The following is a 9060-nucleotide window of genomic DNA, read 5'->3' on the forward strand; positions in this document are numbered from 1 at the left end:
AAGCCTGCTACTTATTCGATTTGGGTTTGAATTGTTGACTTGATATTCTTTAGTACAATACATTTTCCCAGTCATTTACAATTAGGCAAGCAATTATTATGATTTGTACAATAACGGGCAGGTGCAGAATTTAATGAATTGCATTAGAATGTTAAGAATGGTTATTTCTCATAGATGTTGTAAAGCTTTTCTGAACAGCGTAGCTAATGTTAATCAAATTTCTCTTAAAGCTGTTTTGGTTGTATCACAGGTTGTTAGAAAGTGAAAAAAAGATTAATTTTTGATAATTCTACTTTTGTGAAAACATAATCGTATGGGATACAAAAATTTCTGATACGAATGCATATTGGATCCCAAATGTACGAAATAATAGGAATTTATATCTTAGAACCTTTGTGTAAAAAATCTCCGGCAGTATGACGATGGAAAACTAATCTTGCAAAATCTAAGGGAACATTAGCCAGATATATTTAGGAACGGTTTAATAAAACTTTCCAGTAAAACAGGTTTTTCCTTGAACCATAAACACCACAGTATTTTAAAAGAAAACTGATTAGGTTTAGCTACGCTGCATAGAGAACTTTACAAACTCTGTTTGAAATTGCGATATAAAGGACTTTCTCATACACTTCATCCAGAAGTTGAATCTACCTGAAACTTTATTCAGCGCATTTCTTACCAACTTGATGATCAGTTTTAGGAGAATTCACCAGTATAACATGCTAAACTGGGTAAAAAATTCTAAGCCGAATTCTTGTATTGAGTTAATCGAAAATAGTGCAGGTCTATTTTTCTATTAACACTAAAGAAATATTCAATGCTGCATTGTCACAATATATTTGGTTCATGGGAGAGAGAAAACAATGAGAGAGAGAGAGAGAGAGAGAAAGAGAAAGAGAATTTGAATGAAATGTAACATAATAAAATATTTCGTTTTTGGATTTGGTTTGCAAGATTCTTTATATGAGTTCGTGTGTTGAAGCATATTCTGTTGTGTCTGGGGAAAGTCATTCTCTTTTAGTGCCTTGTTATGTAGCACACTTACCAGTAACATTTCCACTTATTTCTTATTTTTATTTGCTAAAATTTTCGTTGCGTCTAGCAACCTTTTCAATAGTCTTGACTCTGAGTCAAGTGAGTGTGCTACGTAACAAGGCACTAAAAGAGAATGACTCTCCCCAGACACAACAGAATAATAAAATATGATATTGGCAAATATGACTGATTTTATATGGTGTTATATAAAACATTTTAAGCATCTTTATATTTTAGATTTTACCTGTATTTACTTGTATATAAAAATTAATAAATAAAAAAAACATCCATTAAGTATTGTGTGAACATTTTGTTAAATTTTCTACGAATGTCAAGCATATAGAGAATTTCAAATGTTTTTAAAGAGAGCTTGCGAAAGTTAAGGTGCACCATGTAAGCTCGTGCGTCTTTTAGACCATCAATATATGGTATATCACCGTGATCACCGTGACCGACCAGGCTATCAGATGTTGCTACACATCGCTGGTCACAAAGCGCTTCGCATTGTTTTAACCTTCAAATGACGCCACCCCGCTGGCTAAGCGAGCAGGCCAACAGAAGAGAGAGAGTGAGAGAAAGTTGTGGCGAAAGAGTACAGCAGGGATCGCCACCAACCCCTGTCGGAGCCTCGTGGAGCTTTAGGTGTTTTCGCTCAATAAACGCTCACAACGCCCGGTCTGGGAATCGAAACCGCGATCATACGACCGCGAGTCTGCTGCCCTAGCCAATAAATATGGGTTCCTCTTGTTCTGTTGAACATAATCATCTGAAGATCAGAAAAATGAGATATGAAAAACGAAATAAAAATTTGTGAAATTCTGAGAAGTATCAATAAATATATTAAATGACTTTAGCCTTAGTATTCAGATTAGAGATATTTAATATATTATACTTCTTCACACGTTTTTGTTGACTAAGTCACGCACATACCCTCATACATGCGCACGCCCGCGTCTAAATATGTACGTGTGTCTAAGCCTGTGCTTATACACAAACATAATACACACGTAAAAATAGTACACACACATACGTGTGCCTCTTCATACAATTCTTTCATTTGTGTATAACAAAATTGACCACATGCGTGCACGCGTATTTTTAAGTATTTTAATGCGTATGTTTGTCTGCGTGTGTTTTCTGTGTATGCGTGCATCCGCGTGTTTATTTAACGTGTTGCGATAATGAAGATTTAGTTCTAAGACGAAATTAGTGAAGACTAGTTAAGTCGTTTATCTTACAGATTGTTGTGTGGTTATCGCACATCTTGTTTGTATACACGTAAACATACGCACATAGAGACACGTGCGCACGTACAAGCACGTATACACATATCCACACAAAATAGCGGAATATATCGCTATCATATATTATTAAATGATGTCCAGAAACTCAGGCCATGTCATGATCTTCAGCCAATTCCTCATTTCCTCCTCACTGTCTTTTATCAGATCGACGTCCACTGGTCTGCAGCATGGAGTCTTGGTATGTTTCATCTTCTTAGCCAGACTTGTTTTGCCTGAAACACAGCAGATGTCAACTAGGTGGTCACCTAGGATTTGTTATTTATAGTGCTCTACTATTGCAATTAAGTGCAGAGCAGATTCTGTATGTACGAAAGGTCAGCGGCCAGTGAATGCCACTGTACATTGCAAGAAGATTTTTGTTTGCTATTGGTCAGTGAGAAATATATTTTCCGTTGACAGTGCTTATTCAATGTCCAGCTAGATGTGAATGTTGCCATGAGGTAAGGGCATACATACATACATACATACATACATACATACATACATACATACATACATACACACACACACACACACACACATATATATATATATATATATATATATATAATATATATATATATATACATATATATATGTATACATATATATATATATGTATACATATATATATGTATGTGTGTGTGTGTGTGTGTGGTGTGTGTGTGTGTGCGTGGGTGTAATCAATACACAAGAAAAATTGAAACTGACCTGAATTGTGATCATAAAAACAATGATTTTACTGACCAGTCTGTAATGAGCAGACCATGTTTTCTGACATCTGGCTTGAAAGTACTTATTCAAAGTCATGGTGTGGGTGTAATGGAAAAGATTAACTGTTTACAAAGCTGCAAATCATTGTCATTCCATCAGGTTATCGAAAAGTGAATAAGACGAAAACCAATGAATGCTAGATTCATTAGTTGGTCGTTTCTTCCATTTACGTTGTAAAATCAAGCCAAAGCAAATAAGTATCGATCTACAGGAATTTCTTGAAGGTAAGAGATATCACCTATCGTGAGTTAACGTTTCTGTTATTTTTCAGATCTGTTTATCTAAACGAACAATATTCGATAAACGTTTAACGAGTTATTAGGTCACTGTTGGAAAAATATCAACCTGGCCGATTCCATTTCTGTAAATCTGTGGTTCTCATATAAAATTTTGTTCTTAAAGTTTACATGCAATAAACAGGTTATATTTCTACAATGTAGAAAATAGTTAAACTGTTTTAATACAGTTCCTAATAAAATGTAATCATAAAAATATAATAGGAGTTTTTAGACAGCGAATGTCTCTGAGGGTCCTCTACGTGTAAAATGTGAACCAAAGGGGTCAATAGGAAAACAATGGTTGAGAACCACTGCTCTAAAGACTATTGAGCAATTGAATGCAGTCAGATATATCAGGTACCAAACAATGAAGGAAAATTATTGAACAAAGACACGAAAGTATATCGCAGACTATGATCACTGGAAAAGTTACTTCAGATCTCACACAACACTGGCTGTATCATCGCTCTATTTTTCTTTCATTAATTTACACAATTATCGGACTATAATTTACATTCCAATTTTCTTATTACATTTAGCAACTGCCATTACATTACTCTTTGGCAGAGACGGCGAAACTATTTAGTCCGGTATACCGAATCTTCTTTAATAATCCCGTTATTGGATAGTCACATGTAATACAAATTTTAGCTTCTATATGATTTTTTATAACATGATATCACCTATTTTTTAAAATCGGATTCCATCGCGTCTTACCTAAAAACTATGGTGATTATCATTGTTAATGTATATGTAACGTTTCACTATCACCGCTCTTTAGTTTTGTATTATCACTGTATTCACTAGATTATCCGATGATGTTATACACCACTTGTCACATTGTGCTTCCAAATTCTGTCCTGATTGCATTATTCTTTTCTATCTTGACCCAAATTGCTTAACTAAATCGTATTCCCATCGTTGTAGAAGCCTTCCTTCCAAGTGGCCTTTTTCGATTTCTTGGATACAACTCGGCAAATTCATGAGTCCATCCGTTTTCTGTGAACCCTATGACATGTTCGGCCCAGCGGAACTTGAGCTTACAGTATTCTGCGATCACATAGTTCATTCTACTCCGTTCTCGGATTATCTCACGGCGAATATATTCCTAGCATGGATCTTTCCACGGTCCTTTGCGTCGTATCTAATCGATGTTCTATGCTCTTCATATCATAGTTATCATTCTTTATATCATCTAAGACGGCGAGCTGGAGAATCATTGGCGCGCAGGCGAAAAATGCTTAACGGCATTACGTTCAGAGTTCAAATTCCGTCGACGTCGACTTTACCTTTCATCCGTTCGTGGTTGATAAAATAAATACTAGTTGAATACTAAGATTGATGTAATCGACGTATACTCTTTCTCAATACTGCTGGCCTTGTGCCGATATTTGAAACCATTATTTATCTCATCTAGTTACCCTTTTCTTCTCCCTTAACCATCGCATACTAGAGATTAATTCACTTGTTTATTCCATTATATATTACAATAACTTGTTCATTACTTACATTCCGCTGAGTTCCTGGGTTCATTATCATTACACATTAATTGCATCAATTGCCTACCGTTGAGAATTACGATGCAGTCATTCGATTTGCTTGACGCGGCAGTTAAACTTCCTTAAAATCATACCTTATAGTGTCAGAAAGGAAGGATACGTTTTATAATGTAGTTATAGAGCCGCTCATTATACGTAAATGAAAGGAGTCGGTGATCAAAGCATGAACGTCAAACAGGCTTCGTCTGGAGCTAAACAACATCGTCAGTACACTTAATGTCTCTTTCAGTGAAGGCTTCTTGCCATCACACTAGTGGCTCTCAAATTTTTTGAGTTCATGGTACATTGGACACTCACACATATCGAAACAGGAGACTGGAAAAAATCTTGTACTATAAACATGTAGCTTCCATTAGCTAATGAAACGTGTAAAGGTGAATAAATAATACCTGTTTTGATATATATAATTGCGCAGCAAACGATATTTCCAGAATTTTCAACTCTTGTGAGTACCTCACATAAATATGATATCTACATACGGAATTGAAATATTAGAATAAGCAGATCTGCTTCAGGAGGACACAGCTTGGATGTTTAGCTATACTTACAGTATATATATATATACGTATATATATTTAATATTTTGGACTAATGGCTATATGTCGATTAGTGTGTTGAAGTATTTAGTAGAGCGCTGTCACAGTTTGGGCTTCCTGGTGTCATCTGTAGATGGGGTGTCTTTCCGTTGGATGTACTTCAGGAACTCTGCAGTGTTAGTTGAGATAGTTGCTCAGATTGCTTTCAATTTTGGTGTATCGATGCAACTCTGAATTTTGAATAGGATCAACCAATTACTTTATCTCGTAAATTAAAGAATCTGCTGTTATTTGGAATTAAAGTTGGGAAATTTGGGTAATTTTAGCAAATCAACAGACAGCGAGGAACTAACAGCTTGTTACCATGACAACGCATGTTGTGATGAGTTGTCTTAATAAAAATTTATATTTATCAATTAGAATTTTATTATAGATATTTTTCGTCAATTGTCTCAATATTTTACATATTTTTCATATATAGCAAAAGTTGTTTGCAATGTTTATAGTTTCTTCACATTATGAAGGTGAATGGAATATGTGAACTTAATACACAACCACACACCTACACTTTAAGCACAGCACTGACAAAGCATCGGTGACTCATTGACTCAGTATTGCCAAGCTTCAGCGACTCATTGACTCAGATAGCTGAATTTATGATTTCACAAGGTTAATTCTATTCATAAACATTTAAATTAGGAGTATTTCTTAAACCGCTAACTTCATATTTCATCAGCTTCACTGAAATTTAGCCCACGGATACCGTGGAACAGAGAAACTGTGGGTGATACAGGTAATTTAACAATATTTTTGAATTCCACATACAAAAACATATACGATACAGTATTTTTTTTGTTGGGACAAATTCTTTGTTGACCAGTGTTATTCTTGTCATAGTTTACAAATCCAAGCATAAAAACGTTACTCAACTTTGGAGTATGTTACTCAACATGTATGGATGCATAAATATACATATAAACTTATATATAAATACATACCTCCACATACAGTTATATATTAATGTACACAAAGACATGACAGATATGCCTTATACAGAAATACGCATAGAGTAAACACATGCAGACAAACATATCAATACAACAAATTAGATAAAATAATTAAAAATGCAAAACACTAGAGAAATCAAGGAAGAGACAAAAGAAACATGTTGATTTTATTAGGCGTTATTTAGAAACCTACAATGAACAGGTCATTTCACAGACGCTAAACTATAAATTTCACAGGGTACAACCCTAAAGTTGAGACCGATAAACGCAGAAAATTTCTGTTTCACTATTGGCTAAACATACGCAGTTTTTTTTTTAAGCTTCTGTAACCTTTCCCTCCAATGTTGATGAAGACTTCGCCTAGCAAATTATTTATTTGCTAAAATATGTCAGAAACCATGGTCCAGGAGATAGATGGAAAACCTTTTTTATTTTTCATTCCCTTCGAAGTTTTATCCCTAATAGCGGTTTGGACTTTGGCTGTTCCTTCTAGCGTGCCAGGAATCCTATGACGGATACCTCTTATGTGTTTAAATGTACACTGTGTTTATATGAATAATATATAGTGTATTGACTAATTTTTCTACACGCTAGGCCACTAGTAATAAAAATTTCTAAAATCTTTATTACCCTGATATTATTTATTATACACTCACACACACACATGCATATATCCAAACACACACACACACACACACACATACACGCACGTATATATATATATACTCACACATACATGCGCGACCCACATACATGCACATACCTGCGCGTACGCATACACGCACTAACCCCCCCCCCACACACACACAGACACACATGTATACGTATATCTACACAGGCACACACGCACACATATACATACAAATTCCAGCATCCCGTTTACATCTATACATCTCTGCTGCCTCGTTAGTTTTTCGAGTAGTAACTATTTGTTGACATATTTTATTAGTATACAGCAGCGTTGTAAGGTTACATATCTGAGCACATATAAACATCAATATCTGCACACAAGTGTAAAGATATAGAAAGGCATATTTTTGCCTCTTTAGATAATTCATCCATTACGTTAATTTAGAGGCTATGATCCAGTATCTTTTAGTTTTTGCATATCTTAGTGACTCACAGTTGCGCTCCAAATGTATCATGTAGGAACATTTATAAATATAACTGTGTCTGAGCATAATCAACGCAGTAAAGCAAATTTTTTGTCTCTTCAGTTAACCAGTCTATTACGTGTTTTGAAAAAGGCTATACTCTAGTTACTTACTGTTGCGTTCTGCAAGTGTCCTATACGAATGTACCTAAATACATGTAGCGTTCACATCTGATCCTTTCTTAGTATAAGCTCCATGGTTGCAGTTCATGATGTTTTCACTCAGTGGTGGTAGGATGGAGGTGGTTATCCGAGTTGTCTGGATTATAGTTTATATCGGTTAGGTGCAGTTTGCATTGTTCTGGGTGAACATGTGTCTAGTCGTATGCATGCATCTGGGCAGTCGTTCAGGAAATCAGTCTACTTATAATCTGCTCTTTAAGTCAACAATATTGAAAGAGATTCTTCGGAACATGGCTGGGATTTCCGGGATAGTGTGTTATAAGGACTCACGTGTCAATTTATCGATCAGGTCAGGTCATTCTTTATCTTCTCTTCCTTGAGTCGCCAAACGATATCGGTCAATGATGTTGCGTGCCGTTTAAGGATTTTTCGGAAACTAGCGATGTGGTTTCTGTATCTGATTTTGAAAATATCATCCAATGCACCGATATATACGTACGGATCTCTTCTAGTATTTACGGTGCACTTGTACACCACATTTCGGGTCTTTCATTGGTCACTCAGAGGACATTTCGAACGGTCCCTGCATGAGCATTGTCAGTCTTTTTGTTTGCTTGTGTACATTCGTGCTCGTGGTTACCCTATTATTATTTTTATTATTTCTGAGTGTCTTTGCGTTGTTGTTTTTAGTTGTTGTGGCTACGATATGTTGGTTGGCTAGCAAAGTTGTTGCAGTTGTTTTTTTCTCTGTTGGTTAGTGTTTTTCTTCGGGTCATTGTTCCTGTGATGCGTTATGTGGTTGATATTTGCACTCGATGTACCTGATGAGACCCAATCTGTAAAATGAATCCCACCCATTATTATTATTATTATTATTATTATTATTATTATTATTATATTATTATTATTATTATTATGTGTGTTCGTGTGTGTGTGTGTGAAATGACTGTCAGACTTGGTATAGAAATTTAAAAAGAATTTTCTTCTTTTTGAAATGTAGAAATTAGTAAAGGATTGCTTTGTTAAATAAATCATATTTTTATATAACAAAATTACCAATACCACGATCTTCCTTTTCAAGTTGACCAAACCTTAGTTTGAATTATCTAACACGTTAGATTATTATACGCTTGAAGATCGGCAACGCCTCTCGATACCACTTGTAGCGATACCACTTTTGAGAACCTTTAACAGATGCTAACTAATTGAAAGTTACCCATTACTGATTAAAAAAATATTGGGACTGGTGCTATTAAAAGAAAACTACAACACATACCAATTCGGCATTTAATCTCCTTCGATGTAGTCCTCT

This window comes from Octopus sinensis, linkage group LG9 (genome assembly GCF_006345805.1).
Source record: "Octopus sinensis linkage group LG9, ASM634580v1, whole genome shotgun sequence".
Lineage (NCBI taxonomy): Eukaryota > Metazoa > Mollusca > Cephalopoda > Octopoda > Octopodidae > Octopus > Octopus sinensis.